Genomic DNA, 21721 nt, shown 5'->3' with positions numbered 1-21721 from the left:
AATATTCCTCAGCAGTACATCTCTGCTCTTGTATTCTAGTCATCTGGCCTGAATGCTAATATTGCATTTACCTTCCTGACTGCTAACTGACCTTGCATTTTTAAGTTAGCAGACCAAGTTCAGGATTCTGAATCCCTTTCTGCTTTGGATTGCCAAAGATGTTCCTCATTTAGAAAATAGTCTAAGTCTCTATTCTTCTGATCTAAATGCAAAACCTCAAACTTTCCCACATTGTATTCCACCTGACACTTCTTTTCCCACTCTCTTACCCTTGCCAAGTCCTTCTGCAGTCTCTCCACTTTATCAACACCACCTGTCCCTCTTCCTATCTTTTGTTTCATCTATGCCAGTGCCTTGCCTCTAACCCCATGGACTTTATCTTATTTAGCGGACTCCTCTGTGGTGCATAGTCAGAGGCCTTCTGGAAATCCAAGTAGATCACGTCCACTGGCTCTCCTTTGTCTAATTTGCTCATTACCCCCCTCAAAGAATTCTAACAGATTTGTAAGGTATGACTTCCCCTTGGTGGAGCCATGCTATCTCTGCCCTATTTTACTCTACACTTCCAAGTACTCCACAATCTAATCCTTAACAATGGACTCTAAAATCTTACCAACAGCCAATGTCAAGCTAACCAACCTACAATTTTCTGTCTTTTGCCTCCCTCCCTGCTTAAACAGTGGTGTTATTTTAGCCATTTTCCTGTCCTCTAGGACCCTCTGTGACTCCAGATCACCAACAATGCCTCCACAGTTTCCTCAGCTACGTTTTCAGAACTCTGCAGTGTAGTCCATCCAGTTCAGACTTTTCAGCTTCCCCAGCACATTCTCCTTAGTGATTGTCAGTACATTCACCTCTGCCCCCTAACTGTCTCTAAGTTCTGATATGTTACTGGAATTTTCCACTATGAAAACTGATGTAAAGTGGTTCCTCTGCCATTTCTTTGTGCCCCATTACTATTTCTCCAACCTCATTTTCCAGAAGTCCAATGTCCACACTTTCCTCTTTCTCTCTTTTTATATATCTAAAAGTAAACTCTTGGAATATTTTTTATGTTACAAGCTAACTTACCTTCATATTTTGCCTTTTCCTTCCTTATTGCTTGTTTTACTTGTCCAATGGTTTTTAAAGGTTCCCAATCCTCTGTTTTCCCATGAATCTTGACCACATTTTCTTTTGCTTTTATGCTGTTCCTGATTTCCTTATCAGCAATGGTTGCCTTGTCCTCCCCTTCGTATGTCCTTCCTTGGGATGAATTTCTGCTGTGTCTCCTGAATCTCTCCAGACACTTCTGCCATTGCTGCTCCACTGTCTTCCCTGCTCGTCTCCCCTTCGGATCAACTGTGGCCAGCTCCTCCCTCATGTTTTTGTAGTTACTTTCTGCTTCTTTTCAAACTGCAGGGTGAATTCTGTCATGTTATGGTTACTGCTCCCTAGGAGTTCATTCACCTTAACTTCATTACACATCACCAAATCCCGGATTGCTTATTTCCTTGTGGCCTGTACCACAAGCTGCTCTAAAACAACTGTCTTCATAGACATTCCACAAGGTGCCTTCTTGGAATTGCTGCCGACAATCCACCTCAATATGATTCTCTTGTTGGAGATTGTCATTGTCATTGTTTGTCACTGAGTGGCATACATATTTCTTGCCACTTAACATCCAAAATTATCCAGGTCTTGTTGCATATGGATATAGACTGTGTCAGTATCTGAAGAGTCTCAAAAGCGATAAACAGTATGAAATCAGCAAATACCCCTAGACCTTATGATGGAAGGTAGGTCTTTGATGAAACAGCTTGCTACTATTAATAATGGACTCTGGCAATGTTATCTGTATTCTCAGTTATTAATTCAACTTTTCGTCTATAAGGAACTTTTACAAAGGATAAAATGTATGAAAAGGATTACTTTTCCTACAAGATGGTGTGTGATCTGGGTAAGGGAACAGTAGATGTACATTGTTAAATGCAGTGTGAGGTGTTTCCTTTAATATATTTTTTAAAAGCTCCAATGTATACCTTATTACATTTGATTTACAAGTCAGGCATTTTCAATTTAAGCAAGATCTTTATACTTGAATGAACTCCAGAGCTGAGTTCCAGAGGGGAGGTGAGAGTGACTGCCCTTGATATCAAGACACCCTTTGACCAAATGTGACACTATAACAGAATTGGAATCAAAAGGAATTGAGTAAAACTCTCCAATGGTTGGAGTCATACCTAGCATGAAGGTAAATGGTTGTGGCTATTAAAAGTCAACCACCTCAGCCTGAAGGCGTCACTGCTTTCCTCAGGTGGTGCTCTCGGCCCAGCCATCTTTAGCTGCTTCATCAGCATTCTTCTCTCCATCATAAGATCAGAACTGAGGATGTTTGCTGATGATTGCATAATGTTCATCATTCATGCTTTGCCAGATACTGAAACAGTCCATATTCAACAAGACAGAGACAATATCCAGGCTTGGAATGACACGTGGCCAGCAATACTTTTGCTATACATAACTGGCATTAACCATCTTGAACAAAAGAGAATCTAAACATCACCCCTTAATGTTCAATGGTATTTCCACCACTGCCCCACAATCAACATATATTGTGGCTACAAGACCAAATTAGAAGCTTGGAATTCTGTTTTGTGCAACTCACGTCCTGACTCAAAGTTTTGTGCACCATTTGCACACCATCACAAGGTGGAATAATCTTGCCTGCTTGGATGAGCACAGCTCCAGCAGCACTTCGGAAATTTGACATTTTCCAGCACAAAGCAATCCATCACCAACTTCAATCATTCACTGACACAGAGTGATAGCATCATGTACCATCTACAAGATGCACTGCAGTAACTCACCAACGCTCCACCCATAGCAACTTCCAAACTTGCAACTGCTGGACCTAGAAGGACAAGGGCAACAGATGCATGGGAGAATCTACAAGTTGCACACCATCCTAACTTGGAACTATATCACCATTCCTTTAATGTCACTGGGTCAATGCCCTGGAACTTCCTTCCTCATAGCATTTAGGAAGTCCCTGCACCCAAGGACAGCAGCAGTTGACAAAGGCAGCTTATCACCATCTTCTCCAGGGCAATTCTGGATGAGTAATAAATTTCAGTGACATCAACATCCAATGAACGAGTTAAAAGTAATTAAAAATAAATGTGGAATGCACTGTACAATACTTAATAAAAAAAATGTAAATGACTAAGTCTATCTTCAGGTATAGCTTGCTATCTTTGGAATATGATTATGCTGTCTTTGAATTCAAAGTAGTTGTGATAGAACCTTGTTGACCCATTACTGCAATTACTTTTCAAAGATATCAGTGTCTTGAGTACACAATGTAGCATTTTTTACCAGGAAAACAAATTCTTTTATAGTTATTGGGAATGGAATATGAAATTTCTATCTTGTGATAAATCTAAACTTTGAATTTGGCAAGTTGCTGTAACATTGGTTGAATCTGTGGTTGATGTTGTCAAACAGGAATGATTGTAGGTTCTGAAATATGTGTGGCTCCAAAACAAAATGAGGGGAATGATACAACCTTTCACTTTTAAGTATGAATGTACTTTGACATTACCTTAAATTGTCTTGACTGGGACTTGACATTGTGGAGCTGCCATAGGGTTGTACAGTATGGAAACAGACCCTTCGATCCAACTCGTCCATGTCGACCAGATATCCTAATATTCTAAATTGATGAACAAACATTAATTTTCATTTTGTAACCTTGTAATTCTGTAACTGTTCTAATTTACAGCTTACAAATTGAAGATAGTTTGTGTGCTAACATTTTAAATGTTTAGTAACGAATTCAACTGAACAGCAAAGTAAACAATGTGCTTAAAACATTGAACAATACAAGAAGGCTGTCCTTTATTCTGAGGCAGTTTGCTAGAAGAAAGCAATTGAATCATGACTAGTGTTAATTATTTCATATGGTACCGCTTGATACATAATTTGATCATCAGAACATTAAGTTCATCTGCAAATAACTATACTTTTATATTTCATAAAGATTAAATTCCTGGATATGCTTTAGTAAAAGGCAACTTTAATAAAATGTCCCTTTTGAAAACCATTTTTGTTAACCAGCTGTGGGTCTGGCTAAACATCCAATGTATCATTCTTCACCAGTGTGTATATAGCTTGCTGAAGCTTACTTCACAAAAGCATGAGTGTCTGGCCATTTGAGTAGGATTATGTTGTGTTACCTGGACACTGATGTTGCTTTTTTCCTCCCCATATAGATTCCGCTTTTAGTTCATAGCTGCTTCACTGAACACATTGGCTTTGGGATGGGTGCTGGAACCTGACTTGGAAAAAGTTGTTTCTTGGCACCAGCCTGGGCTGTGAAGTTACTCAGTTAAGAGTTTAGCTGTACAGAGCAGAATGTTCTCGTCTTAACACATAGTCAATGCAAAACTTCGGTAACAGCAGTTTGGCGGATGAAGGGAGATTGCTGATGGGGTTCTTATAAATGACTTCAGACTCCACAATCAATCTAAGGAAACATCAATAAATATTAATGAGCACCACTGTACATTAAATAGGCAGTTAATCTCCAAGCGCGTTTCAATATAGGTGTGTGTGACGTGGTGAATCTTGGGATGAGGGATAAGAAGGCTATCTACTGCTTGAATAATGAGGATCTAAACAGGGACAAGGAACAGAGGAGTCCAAGAGAACAGGTAAACAAATTTGTAAAGAAGCTTTGCTGATTAATAAAGCTACAAATTGAATGAATACATTTTTACAGGATAGAATTCAGGTCAAACCTGTATAGTACCTTGGACCTTATTTGCAATAATGAGTACAGTTATGATGTCTGTAATTCAAAAAGCAATATAGAAGGATTGTAAAATTATAAATCAATTTCAGAAGCAATGATAACAGGTCTGCAAAGATATGCCTGCTAGAGCAACAAGACCACTGAAAAGACTGGTCTGTTTTTTTTAAAGAGATTGGAACACTGAGGAATGACCTAATAGAACCCTTTAAAATAATGAAGGCATTTGATAGGACATGGATATGATATTTTCACTTTTTGGGTATGTCACATTGAGATCATAAATACAACGTGTAAGGTATGAATAAGGAATTCAGGAGAAATGTCATTACCCAGAGAAGTAACGATGTCAGTGCTAGTGCAATAAATGGTTTGTACATGCATAACGGCCATTTGGATGAGTTAGACATTCTGGAAATTGAGTTCTATTCCCAGAGAGTGAGTCTCAGGATAAAGGATCAGACATTTAGTACTGGGATAAGGTGAAGTTTCTCATTTAGAATGTTGTGGATCTTTGGAATTTTCTACGAAGTGCACTGTGTGTATTCAGTTGTTGGACACGGTGGGGGGGGAGTCAAATGATTGCAGGCGGGGGAGGTGGATGGGTGGGGGATGGGAATGGAAAGAGGAGAAAATTGGCCAGAATAATAAAAAAATCACTTTCCAGAACCTAAGTTGGATAATGTGATTTTGCTGATGGGCCTTATTCGTGGTCATTTAAATCATTTCTAGAAATGAGATACAGCTGTATTTTTTGAGTTCTATGCAGGGTAAAGAATTTTTAAAAAAAAATCATTTGGTTGCTATTTTATATGTTTTGCCTGAAGAGGTTGTGAATTTACTTTTTGTAAAATAATCATAAGTACAACTTCTTTGTAATTTTTTTTACGTATGTATAACTTTGAAACTAACTTACATTCATGAATTAAAAGGCTAGGCCGTATAATTAAAACTTTTGCCTCAGCATTAATGGTCTTTCGGTGAAAGCCTAAAATAACACTTGATCATGAAAAAGAATGTGGACCTGCTTTGTGTATAATCCTTGGAACTGGTATAGTGAGACCAGTGTTGCAAGGAAAGTCTGAAGACCAAGGCTCATAAATGATGGCAAACTGAATATTTATCTGTATAATGGGCAAACACATCCAACAAAGGGCCCTTTTGCAATAGATGGTGGGGAATTTAACAGCCTCCGGCTAGTTTCTATTTGTCTTAAACTTGGACTGATTTTCTGTAAATATGCTTTTTTTTGAAAGGGTTGTGTCATTAGATCATTTCACCTGAAATTTTCTGGCTTGCCTAGAACATGTATAGCAGCTGCCCTTACTTGACTCTTCTGGAAATTTAAATTTCAATGTCTTTAAGTCATCTTGGTGTCATTAGTATAGACTTGCCTCTGTATATTAATGAACCAGGTTACTTAAGTGTGTTTTAATTTGTTTTTGCATGTAACAATTGTAGATTTGATGACATGGGAACAGAAAAGCAGGAGTAGGTAATAGAAACATAAAAACAAAGAAGATAGGTACAGAAGTAGGCCATTCAACCCTTCGGGGCTGCTCTGTCATTCACTATGATCATGGCTGATTTTTGAGCTCAAGTTCCTAACCGTGCCCTCCCCTACAGTATCCCTTGATCCCCAGCTACATCTACCCCCCTCCTTGAGAACATAATGTTTTAACCTCAGCCTTTTTCTGGGTAGTGAATTCCATAGGCTGCCCATTCTCTGGGGGGAAGAAATTTCTCCTTATTTCAGTCCTAAAAAGTTTACCCTTATCCTTAAACTCCAACCTCCTCAGATAGTGGACTCCTCCACTATCAGGAACATCCTTCCTACATCTAACCAGTTTAGTCCTCTTATAACTTTATAAGTTTCAATAAGATCCTCTCATCATTCTTCTAAACTCCAATAAATAAAATCCTAGCCAACTCAATGTCTGCTCCTGTGTCAGTCCTGTCATTTCTGAAATCAATTTGATAAACTTTTGCTGTATTCCCTCAATAGCAAGAGCATCCTTCCTCAGATAAGGAAACTAAAACTGCCCACCATATTCCAGGTGTTGCCTCACCAATGCCTTATACAATTGCAGTAAGACATCCTTGTTCCTGTACTTGAATCCTCTCACCATAAAAGCCAACATGCAGTTTGCTTCTTTAGTGCCAGCACTACATACCTACTTTCTTGACTAGTGCACAAGGACACCCACATCTCACTGTACATGACCGTCTCTCTTATAGCCATTCAAGTAATAATCTACAAAGTGGATAACCTCATATTTATCCACATTATACTGCATGAGCCATGCATTTGCCCACTCACTCAATTTGTCCAAAAAATATTGAAACCTTTGTAAATCCTCACAGCTCACCCTTCCACTCAACTTTGTGTCATCTGCAAATTTTGAGATATTACATTTAGTGCCCTCATCTAAATCATTTAACATATGCAGTGAATAGCTGTGGTACTTGCAATGATCCCTGCAGTATCCCACTAGTCACTCTCTGTCATTCCAAAAACATCCATTCATTCCAACTTGTTTGTTTCCAGTCTGCTAACAAATTTTCTATCCATGTCAATGACTACCCCCAATTCCAATCACTATAATTTTACATATTAATAAAGTCTTCTGAAGGTCCAAGTAAACTATATCCACTGGCTCCACTTGATCAACTCTACTAGTTCTGTCCTTGAAGAATTCTGAAAGACTTATCAAGCATGATTTCCCTTTTGTAAATCCATCCTGACTCTGTCTGATTCTGTCACTGTTTCCTCAGTGCTCTGCTATAAAATCCTCGATAATGGACTCTAGCATCTTCCCCACAACCAATGTCAGACTCGCTGGTCTATAAATTCCCTGTTTTCTCTCTACTTCCCCTTTTAAAGAGTGGGGTTACATTATCGACCTTCCAATCTGTAGGAACTGATTCCGAGTCTAAAGTATCTTGAAATATGACCACCAACTCACTCACTATTTCTAGGGCCACTTCCTTTGAGCTGTTGGGCCCTTGGGAGTTTCAGCCTTCAATCCAATCAATTTCTTCAACATCATTTCTCTACTAATACAGATTTGCTTCACCTCTTCCCTCTCAGTTAACCCTGTGATCCCCATCACTTCTTGTACTTTGTGCCCTCCTTTGTGAAGACAGAAACAAAGTATGAATTTAGTTTGTCAGCCATTTCTTTGTTTCTCATTATAAATTTTTGATTCTTAAGCTTGCTCACTACTCAAACATTGCTATAATGTCATAGAGACCAATAATTCCTTTGAAGACATGAATTTCCCAAGAACCAATACAAAGAACTGAATGATAAGATTTCACTTAAGGCTTTTATTGCAACAAACAATCTGAAATCCATACGTATTAAATATTGGTTAACAGGCAACTAATAAACTAAAGAAAAGATATTTTCGTTTTCATGAATGCAACTGAAATATGCTTTACACAATCATTTTATTGTGTGCCACTCTTCTGGCAGAAATGTAGCATTAAAGGAACAGTGCCAAAGCAATTCCCAGCTCACAGTGAAGGTTCACTTCTCCCTGCCATGTCAAGTTGAAATTTCCAGTGTTCTCTGACAATTGTGCCTCTGAGTTTTCATCATCAAAGTGAACCCTGACACCTTTCTTTCCTTAAATCTTTAAGAGTCCCATCTGTTATGTTCCTTTTTTTTGGCAGAAACAAACTCTTAAAATCATCCAGTTTGAACGTAAAAGCTTATTCCTGATTATCCACAGCAGTAGTTTCTTTGCTGCCGTATTTCAACTGCAGCTGGCTTTATACCATGAGTAACTGTGAAAGGTGTTAAAATTGCCACATTACCACAATGAGTTTCTTTTGAATTTCTCTTCTTTTCATAATTGAACAAATGGACATTTCTCCAAAGTGGAATGTGAAATCTTTTGCCAGTATTCTTTTTTCTTTGAATTTTGCATTAAAGGTACGTTTCAAAATGTAATAAACTTATAAAGTTTATAAAGAAAACACACGTAATATTTTAAATTGCTAATTAGTTGGATGGCTAGTTAAGCTTATGAATATGACCAATAGTTTGTGTTTATCTGAAATGCAACTATGTTACACAAATGCATTCAAGATATCCCAAAATTAATGTGTATGGTAACTGTTTAAAATCTTATTGAAGATTTGATAACAAGAGTGAGTTTGTGTATGGGATTTTTTAATGCAAGAATTAATACTTTGTGACGTCCAACTTTTTATTATTATCTCCATTGTGAAAGAGTATTCACTTGCCTTTATTCAATTTCATAAAATCATTGTAGTTTGAAGTTTGGTCTCAGCTACAGTTCTGGAAACGAATTAGACTCTGGACTTGTCAACATTGTCAAGGATACTGCTAGAAAAATATAACACATTACTTGTAGTGTGAGAATTTACTGTTTTCTTGGCCTTTTGCTAATTCTTCTAAATGGTCTTGAAGGTGGAATGATCCAACTGATTGATAACTCTTGTGTTAATTGTTCTGTGTTTGATCCACTAGACAATATGTTTGAGATTTGGGGTAAGAAACCCCCCTTCTTCCTATATATTTTTCCATTGGTTGACTGCTCAGAATTTATGGGAAACTTGATTGATTGTGTTAATGAAACTTGTCAATAATCTACGGTCACTGCTCCAAGCGTTGTTGCTGCTGTTTAGTTTTAGCCAATGAGGTTGAATACATACTTGAGTTCAACATTCTATGCCAAGTTAGAATAATTGGAATTTCTTAAAATACTCTCCTCTTAATTGTTATCAGCATCGTTTGATAAAATATGATACTATAGCTGCACACTAGGGCAGTGAAAAAGCAGAACAGGCTAAATAATCAGTTCTAGCTCCACTTGCCTTTTCTCTTAGCTGTCAATGTTAGTATGATTTTAGTGAAAAACAGATACAATTCAATTTCCACATAAGTGCAAAATCACAGGTAAACTACTAATTTTACTCTTTCAATAACTAACAAACCACTAGATTGAAAGATTCTGCATTTCTATCTTTGACATTTGTTAGCTTTTTAAAAAAATGTGACTGTCCTTTCAATTGTTCTGGCATCCTAGTTTTCATTAGTGTTGTATATAGATTATGTTTTTGCAAAAGTCAACATTAATTAGGACTGCTTGCTTCAAATAGCGTACACCATTAATTATATAAGCCCTGCCCTTGTTTGTTGTACCAAAATGCAATATCTTCCATTTATTCAGATTGAACTCCATCTGCCATTTTTCAGTCCAATGACCCATTTGATCAAGATCCCTTTGTAATCTAAGAAAACCTTTTTCACTGTCTACTATGCTTGGTGTCATCCACAAACTTACTAACCATGCCTTCAATAGTCTTATCAAGAACATTTGTATAAATGAGAAACAAAAGAGGTTACAGAACTGATCCCTGTGGCACACCTCTGGTGACAGGCCTCCAGTCTGAAAAGCAACCCTCCACCATCACTGTGTCCTGCCATTAAGCCAGTTTGTAGCCAATTGGGAAGTTCACCCTTAATCACGTGACCTAAATTTACCAACTACCTGTAGTCTTACCATATGAAATCTTGTTGAAGGCTTTACTAAAGTTCAAGTAAACAATGTCTACTGCTGTGCAATCAATCCTTTTGGTAACTTCCTCAAAAAATTCAATTAAGTTTGAGAGACATGATTTTCCTCGCACAAAACCATTTCGGTACCAAACTTCATCTTTGAAGTAAAGAGTCTCTTGTTTAGAGGAGTCATGGTGTTCCTAATGCCATTTCAGTCCTCTCCTCCTCTTCCCCCGCCCCTCCAAAAGAAGATCAGATTTAACCTGGTGCAGAGTCTTCTCCCCATTAGCAAATCTGCTGGAGTTATCCGTGTAGTTGCAAGAAGGGTGATCCAAATTAATCAAATATGAACCAGGACAACTTGGTATCAATTGAAGCTGTAGGTTTTGTTTAAGCCTTCATTCAAAGTTTGGTCTGCTCTTTTTGCCAGATTATTGGGCGATGGATGGAATAGGGCTGTCCTTATATGCTAAATGCCACTCGACTAGGAAATACTCCAATTTCTTGCTGGTAAATGACGGCCCATTGTCTGTGATGAACATTTCCGAGAGTTGGTGTATTGCAAAAGATGCTCGTAACTTTCCTATCATTGTCCCTGTGTTTGATGAATGAACTCTATGCATATCCAGTCGACTTTGAGTGGCCATCCACAATGACTAAGAATGTTGAGCCCATGAAAGGGCTGACCTAGTTTATGAGCAAACAAGTCCAGGGCCATTCCTACGAATATGGGGAAACTGCTGGCGGTAATTTTTGTCCTTGTTGGCACTCAGGGCACTGCTCCACCAACTCGGCTATGTCTGCATCCAATCCTGGCCACCAGACAAAATGTTTCACCAACATCTTCATTTTGGACATCCCTGGATGACCTTGTAGGAATTCAGCCAGTATCTGGCAGCTTCATTTGTTCTGGGCAATCTCTCTTGCTCCCCATGATAAAATGCTGTCCTCTACGGGTGGTCTGGTCTCACCAGGTCCTGAAAGATTTCAATTCTGGTTGTGATGGCCCTTTTGATTCCCCACCAACACCAGCCACTTTAGATCTTTGTGTCCATTGTCTGATATTGTCAGCTGTGACCAGAAGGGTATCCAGAAAGCTTAAAACCAGAATGAATTCTTCCAATAGTGGTACCCACGGGTGGTGTATCTGCCAGGGGGAGGCAGCTCAAGTAATCTACATTTGCTACTTGGCCTCTGGGACAGTGTTCCAAATTGTTATTGTATGCACTACTACTGAATTCGACCTGAAGCTATGGCCCTCTTTAAGTAGGCCGAGAACGGGTTTGTGGTCTGTTACTATTACAAATGTGTGTCTAAAAAGGTGTAGGTAGAACTTCCTCACACCAAAGATGTTCACCAAACCTTCTTCCTCCATCTGGACATATTTTGGCTCTGCATCAGCCGAAGTATGTGAAGCATATGCTTATAGGGCATTCTTCTGCATTGGGCCACTTATGAGCCAACATTACCCGAGTACCCTTTGGGGAGGCATAGCATGTCAGTGTCAGATCTTGCTTGGGATCAAATTGTGCCACACTTCAATGATGATCACGACTTCTTCATTTCCCTAAAGGCTACATCTTGGCTATGAGACCATTTCCAAGGCTGACCATTTTTCAATAGCAGGTGTAAGGGTGCCAGGATTGAGATCAGGTTACATATGAACTTTCCATAATAATTCACTTATCCAAGGAAAAACCCCAAGCTCCAACACCAACGTGGGAGCTGGGGCACCTTTGATTACCCTCACTGTCTTCCAATGGGTGTTACCTGGCCTTGCCAACTCTGTAGCCCAAGTAGGTCATTTTAAGTGCTTGGAACATTTTCCCCTTCAAAGGCATATGCTCACCTTGGAGAAATGTCTAAGGACTGTGTCCATGTTCTCTAAGTGCTCTTTATTGATCTTTCCTGTTATTAGCGTGTCATCGAAGTAAATGGCAACCTGGGGTAGACCGTGTAAAATGTTCTCCATCAACTGCTGGAAATGGCAAAGGCTGATGATACCCCAAATGGTAGTTTCATATGTTGGTACAGACCCTTATGGATATTATTTGTAGCATACTTCTGGGAATCCTCACCTAACCAAAACTGCAGGTATGCATGGATCATGGCCAGCTTTGTGAAGGACAGAATCCCCCCCCCCCCCCCTCCCCCCGGCCCCACCCAAAGCTAGTTTTGTGTATAATCCTCTATGCAAGGGTTTGGGTATTTATCCAGCTGTGATAAGGGGTTTACAGTTCATTTAAAATCCCTGCAAAGGCGCACCTACCCATTGGGGTTGCACATAAGCAGCCTCTGATTTCTGCCTTTATATTTACACATAAGGCCAAAGGCAGTTGGCAGGCCTTGCAGAATCATGGAATTGCTTTCTAGTCAACATGCAAGGTGGCCTTGGCTCCTTTAATAGTCCCAAGACCTTCCTGAAAAACCTCTGGGTATTCAACTAGATCTTCACTCATACAGCCATTTTCCAATTGAAAATGGTTCAGCCAATCAAGGTGAACCTTTCTCAACCAATTTCATTCCAAGCTTCGGCCCAAGCCTTTTACTACACTCAGCGATAATTGAACCAGCTGTTTCTCATACAAGACTAGAATTGCAGTTGTACCCTTAATCTGTAATCAGTCTAGCTGTGGTCTTATGGAAACTTAAGTGTTAGAGTCCAGAGTGAGTTTTGTTAAAGATTGGTTCTCTAATCACTGATACAGCTATGCCAGTATCAACATCCATTAGAAACAGGAGACCATTTAACCAGATGCTTATTTTGATTAGTTCTGATTTGGATGTTGCTCAGCAATTTAATTGTTCTAAGCCAGATGTAGGTGGACTTTCCAGGGTACCAGTCTGTGAGTTCTCTTACTCAGTTCATGCCGAGTGAGACTTTTGCTGTCTCAGGTCTACAGACCAGCAGCAAGTACAATGGGGTTTTGCTGAGCCTCTCTGCTAATGATATATTGAGTGACACCAAGCAATTGCCTTCACTCAAGTGGTGTCCCCCAAGCTTAGTCAGACTAGCAAGGGTGGTTCAGTTCTACAATATATCCTGTAACTCATATGCTCCTAGAACATAGAACATTACAGCGCAGCACAAGCCCTTTGGCTCTTGATGGTTCCACAGGTCAGCACAACAATCTAAAGCCCATCTAACCCAAGTGTTCCATCATCATCCATATGTTTATAGAGTGATCATTGAAATGCTCTTAATGTTGATGAGTCCACTACTGCTGCAGGGGAGACATTCCACATCCTTACCACAGAGTAAAGAACCTACCTCCGACAGCTACCCTATATCTATCATCCCTCAATTTAAAGTTACGTCCCCCTTGTTCTAGCTATCACCAGAGGAAAAAGGCTCTCACTGACCACCCTATCTGATCATCTTGTATGCCTTTATTAAGTCACCGCTTAAGCTTCTCTGTAATGAAAACAGCCTCAAGTCCCTCAGCCTTTCCTCAAGACCCTCCCTCCATACCAGGAAACATCCTGGTAAACCTCCTCTGCTTCCATGTCCTTCTGATAATGGAACATAGAAAAGTACAGCACAGAACAGACCCTTTGGCCCATGATTTAATCCTAATGTCAAAATATAGTAACTTAACCTACACACCCCTCAACTCAATGCTATCCATGTGAATGTACAGCAGTCACTTAAATGTCCCCAATGACTCTGCTTCTACCATCACAGCTGGCAATGCATTTCATGCACTCAACTCTCTGCAAAAAGAACCTACCTCTGACATCTCCGTTATACCTTCCTCCTAATATCTTCAAATTATGACTTCTCGTATCAGTCAATTCTACCCTGGAGAAAGAATCAATAACCAGAGACTATCTTTTCCTCTTATTTTGTACACCTCAATCAGGTCTCCTCTCTTTCTTCTTCTCTCCAGAGAGAAAAGTCAGAGCTGCTTCAACTTCTCTTCATAAGGCAAGCCCTCCAGTCCAGGCAGCATTCTGGTAAACCTTCTTTGCACCCTCTCCAAAGCCTCTATCTTTCCTATAGTAGGGCGACTAGAACTGGACTCAATATTCCAAGTGTGGTCTCACCAGGGACTTGTAGAGCTGCAGCAAGACCTCACTGCTCTTAAGCTCGATCCTCCTGTTAATGAAAGCCAAAACCCCATATGCTTTCTTAACAACCCTATCCACTTAGGTGGCAACTTCGAGGGATCTATGTACTTGCACACCCAGATTCCTCTGTTCCTCCACACTGCCAAGAATCCTGTCGTTAATCCTATATTCAGCATTCGACTTTGATAATGTAGTGACCAGAACTGTACATAGTTAAATGTGCTGCCACACCAGAGTTTTGTGCAGCCGCAACATTAACTCATGGCTCCAAAACTCAGTCCCTCTACTAATAAAAAAAGTTAACACACCATATGCCTTCTTAAGCACCCTATCGACCTAGGTAGCAACTTTCAGGGAACTATGCACATGGACACTGATCGCTCTGCTCATCCACACTACCAAGTGTCTTACCATTAAGCCCAGTACTCTGTATTCCTGTTGTTCCTTCCAAAGTTAATCACCTCACATTTCCACACTAAACTCCATTTGCCACCTCTCAGCCTAGCTCTGCAGCTTATGTCCCTCTGTAACCTGCAATATCCTTCACTGTCCACAACTCCACTGACCTTTGTGTTATCCGCAAAATTACAAAACCATCCTATGCCCTCATCCAGGTCATTTTGATAAATGACAGTCAGCAGTGGACCCAAAACAGATCCTTGCAGTACACTACTAGTAACTGAACTCTAGGATGGACATTTCCCATCAACCACCACTGCATGTCTTCTTACATCTAGACAATGTCTGATCTAAATCGCCCTCAATCCCATGTCTCCTTATTTTGTGCAAAAGCCTACTATGGGGAACCTTATCAAACACTTGACTGAAATCCATATCCACCACATGAACTGCTTAACCCTCATCCACCTGTTTGGTCACCTTCTCAACAAACTCAATAAGGTTTGTGAGGCACTACCTACTCTTTTTTTTAAAAAGAAGTGTTGACTATCCTAATCAACTTATTCCTTTCTAGGTGATTATCAATCCTATCTCTTACAATCCTTTAAAACTTTGCCTAGAACAGAAGTAAGGCTCACTGGTTTATAAATACCAGGGTTGTCTCTACACCCCTTCTTGAACAAGGGAACAACATTTTCTATCCTCCAGTGTTCTGGCACTATTCCTGTAGACAATGACGACACTTTCCAGAATTGCTCACACCTCCTCCTTATGAACCTCAATTATGTCTAGTCTAATAGACTATATCTCAGTATTCTCAACAACATTGCCTTTTTCTTGTGTGAATGCTGATGAAAAATATTCATTTAGCACCTTTCCTATATCTTCAGACTCCACACACAACTTCCCACTACTTTCCTTGACTGGTCCTAATCTTAGAGGAGAAAGTGAGAACTGGAGATCAGAGCTGAAAATGTGTTGCTGGAAAAGCGCAGCAGGTCCGGCAGCATCCAAGGAACAGGAGAATTGACATTTCGGGCATAAGCCCTTCTTCAGGAATCTTACTCTGGTCATTTTTATTCTTGACACGATTATAGAAAGCTTTAGGGTTTTCCTTGATCCTACCTGCTAAAGACTGCTCATGTCCCCTCCTGGCCCTTAGCTCTCTCTTTAGGTCCTTCCTGACTAACTTCTAACTCTGAAGCACCCTAACTAAACCTTCATGTCTTCTCTTGCCACATTTTCTAATGACAAAGCCACTTGTAGTGGCTGTTTGAAGTCCAGTTGAGCTTTTGCATGGTTGCTTTTGCACCATTAACTCCCACAAACCAAATGGCCTCTCAGCATCTCATTAAGGGTTAAACCAAAGTCACATGCCTCTGCCAGTCATCTTAATCTCATTAAAAATCCCAACATGGATTCCCCTGGACTTGATCTTCCAAGTAAAACCAATAGCATCTCAGAATTAGAGGAATCTTGGGCTCATAATATTCCTTAACTAAATCTATGAACTATTGAAAAGTTTTAGTATCTGGTGCCTCAGAAAATGTTAGGATCCTAATAACTGGAAAAAGCTACAGGTCCACATGCTGTCAGGAGAATTAGTTGTTGCTTTTCATCTGTCCCAATGTCATTTGCCCAGAAAAGATAGCACATTCTTTCCAAGTACTAGGCCCAGTCTTCAACAACAGGATCAAAAGGGTCAAGTTTCCCAAATAACATGCCCAAAATGCTTATCTCAACTCAAAGATGACTGTTGCAATCGAGTTTCTTCAGGAGCATATTTTTTAAACTTGTCCCCACTGAAATAACTCCAGAGGCTGGCCTCCAATCACCAAGTCCATGTGAATTTATATATGTGTTATACTCAACACTAGCCCAGCTTCCTCAGAGCCAGCTCTCAAAGAGAGTAGAACTGCTGACATTTCTGTGTTTTTGTTTCTCACATCCTGTTTTTTTTTGTGAAATTTCCAGTTTATTCTTTTTGCTGTGTGAAATTTCCAGTTTATTTTTTTTTTCTCTTTTCTTATATATATTTTTTTAATATAACCCCCACACTACCGCCTAACTGCGGTAGTGCTTATTTTTTCCCCAGCACCCATGGTGTGTGTGTGCAGGTGTGAGACACAGTGAGAGACACAAGGTGTACGGATCTTTATTCAATTTCCACCACCAGGAAGATAAGAAAACACCCGGGTGGCCAGTGACAACATCCTGTTTATTTTTTTTTGTGGAGGTCCTGGGGAGGGGCCCCAAGGCAAGTCCCAGACAGAAGCAGTGAGGCAGGCCCCAAGCAGCAACAGGGACAATCCCCTTCAAGGAGGAAAGTCCTTGCACGTGCACGCGCGCACACACAGTCACACACTGATCCAATTCCCAAGATAGGCAAAACACCCGAGTGGCCAGTGACAAGCACTGCCCTTCACATCAAAGGGCAATGCTTCCCCCGGTTATATATTTTTTTTCTTTTTTTTCTTTTATATTTTTTTAAACGCCCACACTACCGCCTAACCGCGGTAGTGCTTATTTTTTCCCCAGCACCCATGGTGTGTGTGTGCAGGTGTGAGACACGGTGAGAGACACAAGGTGTACGAATCTTTATTCAAATTCCACCACCAGGAAGAAAGGAAACACCCGGGTGGCCAGTGACAACATCCTGTTTATCTTTTTTTTCTTTTCTTTTCTTTTTTTTGTTTATTTAACCCCCACACTACCGCCTAAGTGCGGTAGTGCTTATTTTTTCCCCCAGCACCCATGGTGTGTGTGCGCAGGTGTGAGACACAGTGAAAAGACACAAAGTGCACAAATCTTTATTCAATTTCCACCACCAGGAAGATAGGGAAAACACCCGAGTGGCCAGTGACAAGCACTGCCCTTCAAACCACAGGGCAATGCTGTGTGAGCAAAACAGTGAAGGGGAGGGTAGGGACTAAATCAAAATCGAGTTGGAGGGAGAAATGATGCACTCCACTCCCTGCGGCGCCCACCTCCCCCTGAACGACTCCAGGGTGTCGGTGGACACCGCGTGCTCCTTCTCCAAGGACACCCGGGCTCTAACGTAACCCCGGAAGAGGGGCAGGCAGTCGGCACTAACGACCCCCTCCACGGCCCGCTGCCTGGACCTGTTGATGGCCAGTTTGGCCAGGCCCAGGAGCAGACCCACGAGGAGGTCCTCGGACCTGCCCTCCCTCCTCCGTACCGGGTGCCCGAAGATCAGGAGCGTGGGACTGAAGTGCAACCAAAAGCAGAGGAGAAGGTTTTTGAGAAAATCAAAAAGGGAGTGCAAACGCCCACACCCAATATATACATGGTCCACGGACTCCACAGCGCCACAGAACAAGCAGTTGGGCTGGGAGTCCGTGAACCACCGCAATCTGCGGTTGCAGGGGACTGCTGCGTGCAGCACCCTCCACCCCAGATCCCCGAGAGAAAGGGGGAGGACTCCCGCGTAGAGAGCCCTCCACTGGGGATCTCCACCGCCCGGTGGCAAATGGGCACGCCAAGGCGTGTCCGGACGGTGGATGAGGGAGAAGAGGTGGACGGTGTGCAGCAGCAGTCGATACAGGGCCCTCCTTTTTATGTCCCTAAAAGCAACAAAATTAAAATTCCGGAGGCGGCTCAGGTTGTGGGGCACAGGCTCCCGCGGGAAGTACGGGACCTTGGGGCCAATGTGAAATTCCGTCCGGGCCGGGGTGAGCGCGGACGGGATTCCACCGCACACCTGAGCGTCCTCCAACTGGTGCACTATGTCGGGTCCGAGCACCGCCGTTTTAAGGCGTCGGATGGCGGCGGACAACATCCTGTTTATATCAGTCAGTGAACGCCCCCTGACTGGACCAGATGAACAATCCCAATCAGGGAACTCATTTTCTATGACATCCACCTGGCTGACCTCATTATAATCATTACACACTGAGTTTCCCCTGGAAGTATATCAAGTATGCAATCCTTGGAGTGAATTGGTGTGCAGTGCTGTCTTGACACACTTGTATAGCTCAGCAGTTCAGGCTGTCTCACCTCAGAACATTCGGAAGAAAGGTCATTGAACTTGAAACTTAAGTCTGGTTTTTCTCCACAGATGCTACTAGATCTGCTGAGTTTCTCCAACAATTTCTGTTTTCATTTCAACTTTAAATGGTGCTAGCCACTCTCAGTATTGTTCTCCTTGCTGACATAGCCAATGAAAAGTACAGCTGCATATAGCGATATTCCAAATGAGCTTGCAGAACAAAGTTGGCATGCTGACTGCGTTGCAATCAATGGAAATGGAGTAATCACTTAGGATGATCCCTGTGGTAATTTTCAGAACTCTATTCAATTTAGTCTGTCTAGATTTTGGTTGAGGATTGATGTAAATCTGCTTGCTGACCATTTTGGTTGGTTCTTCCAGAAAACATTTAATAATGCAAGTTTATCTTTACTGGATGTTTCAATACAAAACATTTTAAAAATAATTTAAAATTATTTGTTTTGTATTTCCCACAATGGAAAATCATGTTTATAGTGTGTGAAAATCACTCCATCAATGCCCTTACACATCTGCTAATATATTTCTACAGACATTGTACATTCTTGGCCCTTGAAATCTATAAGCAAGAATATGATATGTTTTTTACAAGTGTGAAATGTCCACAGTTAGTGAAGTTGCCAAAAGCACAGCTTGGTTACAATTGGGTCTATTCAGTGTTGAAGGTTTCAGCGGGTGTAGATTTGGTTTGTAATCAAACTGTATCTACCAGTGTAACAAGGGAAACATGAATTAGAAGTATTGTTCAGTGTTTTAGTCACATTATAAGTTGAGCTGTTTGTGCACAATGTTTTGCCATTGACAAAATAATTACATCACAACGTAATAGAAAAGGGTTTATGGTAGTTTCCTTAACAGTAAATTCATCATCTATTGTGGATTAATTTTTCAATAAAAGACTGTTTATTTTTGCATGTATTATTGATACCACCTTTTGCTGGCAGAGATGTGAGAACATGTCACCTACCAAACTTCTTTGGGCATTGACATGAGAATATCTAATGAGAGGATTTAAAATTTGAGATCAATGGCATCAGAATGGCTCAGTTGTTAGTATTGCTGCCTCACAGCGCCAGGCACCTGGGTTCGATTCCAGCCCTGGTGACTGTCTGTATAGAGTTTGCATATTCTCCGTGTCTATGCATGGGTTTCCTCCAGGTACTTCAGTTTCCTCTCCTAGTCCAAAGATGTGCAGGTGAGGTGGATTGGTCATGCTAAATTGCCCATCGTGTCCAGGGATGTGCAGGCTGGGTGGATTAGCCATGGGAAATGCAGGGGTACAAGGATAGGTGGGGTGGGGGGGGAGGGGGTCTGGGTCTAGGTCTAGGTCTGGGTCTGGGTGAGATGCTCTTCAGATTGTCAGTGTGGACTTGGTGGGCCGAATAGCCTGCTTCCATACTAAAGGGATTCTATGATTAAGTTAAAATGAAAGAACAAAAAGTTTTCTATTAAATAATTCAGTGGAAGTCATTCAGCCCATCATGATCTCTTTTTTTGGAGCAGAAAAGCTAAAAAGGAATAAAAGTTTCCAGTTGGTGACTGCCATATAACTTGATGCATTTTCAATTGTGTCTTTGGGTTAAATTGAACAAAATCATTTTATAACCTGAGAAGTGACTACGATATCTAATCATTAACCTATTATTACGAGGTCAGAAAATTGCAAATTAGAAAATTGCTAAGGTTTCTCAATATTATCAGAATTCCTTAATATCCCTATTGAATTTATGAATCTTAAATTACCTGTCTGACATTTGATAACTAAATTGATTGAAAGAAAGGAAACTACTACTCTATCTTAATCAGTCTTTCGTCTTTCTAAACGTTCTTGCAAAAATGAATTTTCTTTTATTGGGAATTCAAAAATCAAGACTTATTTGAAGGTGTGAATATCTTTTTAACTGTTTGCCTACGTGTTGGTCTAATGATTTGTATTTTTTTTAAACCTTCTTACTCTGAGTAGTTTGACCTTGTTGAGAGATAAGTCATAAAAGTGAATCTTCATTCCTTTTGTCATGTATATCTCCATTCTAAAAAAAAACATTTCTGTATATCACTTCAGCTAGTGAATCTATCTTTATAGTTCTATGGGTATTGGTACAGCGTCACAACATTAAATTCAATTGATAGTTAAAATTTATCGAACAATAGAAGAACAATGACATGTGTAGCCTTTACGAATGTCGATGTGCAAATCAACTTCAAGAGCAATACTTGGTCGCACTGAAGTGAAAAGAAGTTCCCTGCATTGTATTGTACTTCCAATTGATGGATAAGAAAGATTGACCTACTTTTACAAAGATTCCAAATATGTTGACTGAGTTGAATTTGTTGAACCATTCAACTTATAAAATTTCTCCTGAAACCATTTGCTGTAATTTCTTGAATTGGAATAACTGACAGCTGCAGTCAAAAATAACTGCCAATCATCTAGAAAACTGAGCAGTTCACAGAACTTAGAGTGGTTTGGCTCCTCCCCCAAACCTCAGAGACACTTGCGACTTAGCATTGGTGTGAGGGTGTGGTGTCAATGTCACTGGAATAGTAATCCAGAGACCTGGGCGAATGCCTCAGGGGCATGGTTTTAAATCCTATTATTGCAGTTGATGGAATTTTCAAGTCAGTTAATAAAATCTTCAACTGATATTTCGTTAGTGTTGACAATGATAATTATCATCAATTGTTAAAAGAAAAATATCTGTTTCACTCATATCCTTCAGGGAAAGAAATCTGTTATCCTTACTTGTTCTGGCATATGTGTGTCTCCAAATCACTACCAATGTGCTTGACTCTTAACTGTCTTCTGAAATGTCACTCAGTTCAAAAGCATTTTGGGATGGATAGCAAATGCAAACCTTTTCGGCAATGTCTATATTCCATTTATGAATAAAGAAAAAAA

General features: G+C 40.4%; 1 protein-coding gene across 3 annotated transcripts in view; it reads left to right on the top strand.

Moving 5' to 3' along the window:
* wwp2 (WW domain containing E3 ubiquitin protein ligase 2) overlaps positions 1–21721 on the top strand; it is a 202813-nt gene that overhangs the window by 98928 nt on the left and 82164 nt on the right. The gene's annotated exons all lie outside the window — the stretch shown is intronic.

Source organism: Chiloscyllium punctatum, chromosome 26 (genome assembly GCF_047496795.1).
Source record: "Chiloscyllium punctatum isolate Juve2018m chromosome 26, sChiPun1.3, whole genome shotgun sequence".
In the NCBI taxonomy this organism is placed as follows: Eukaryota; Metazoa; Chordata; class Chondrichthyes; order Orectolobiformes; family Hemiscylliidae; genus Chiloscyllium; species Chiloscyllium punctatum.
The sequence above is the reverse complement of the archived record's forward strand: the minus strand, read 5'-3'. Positions and strand labels throughout refer to the sequence as shown.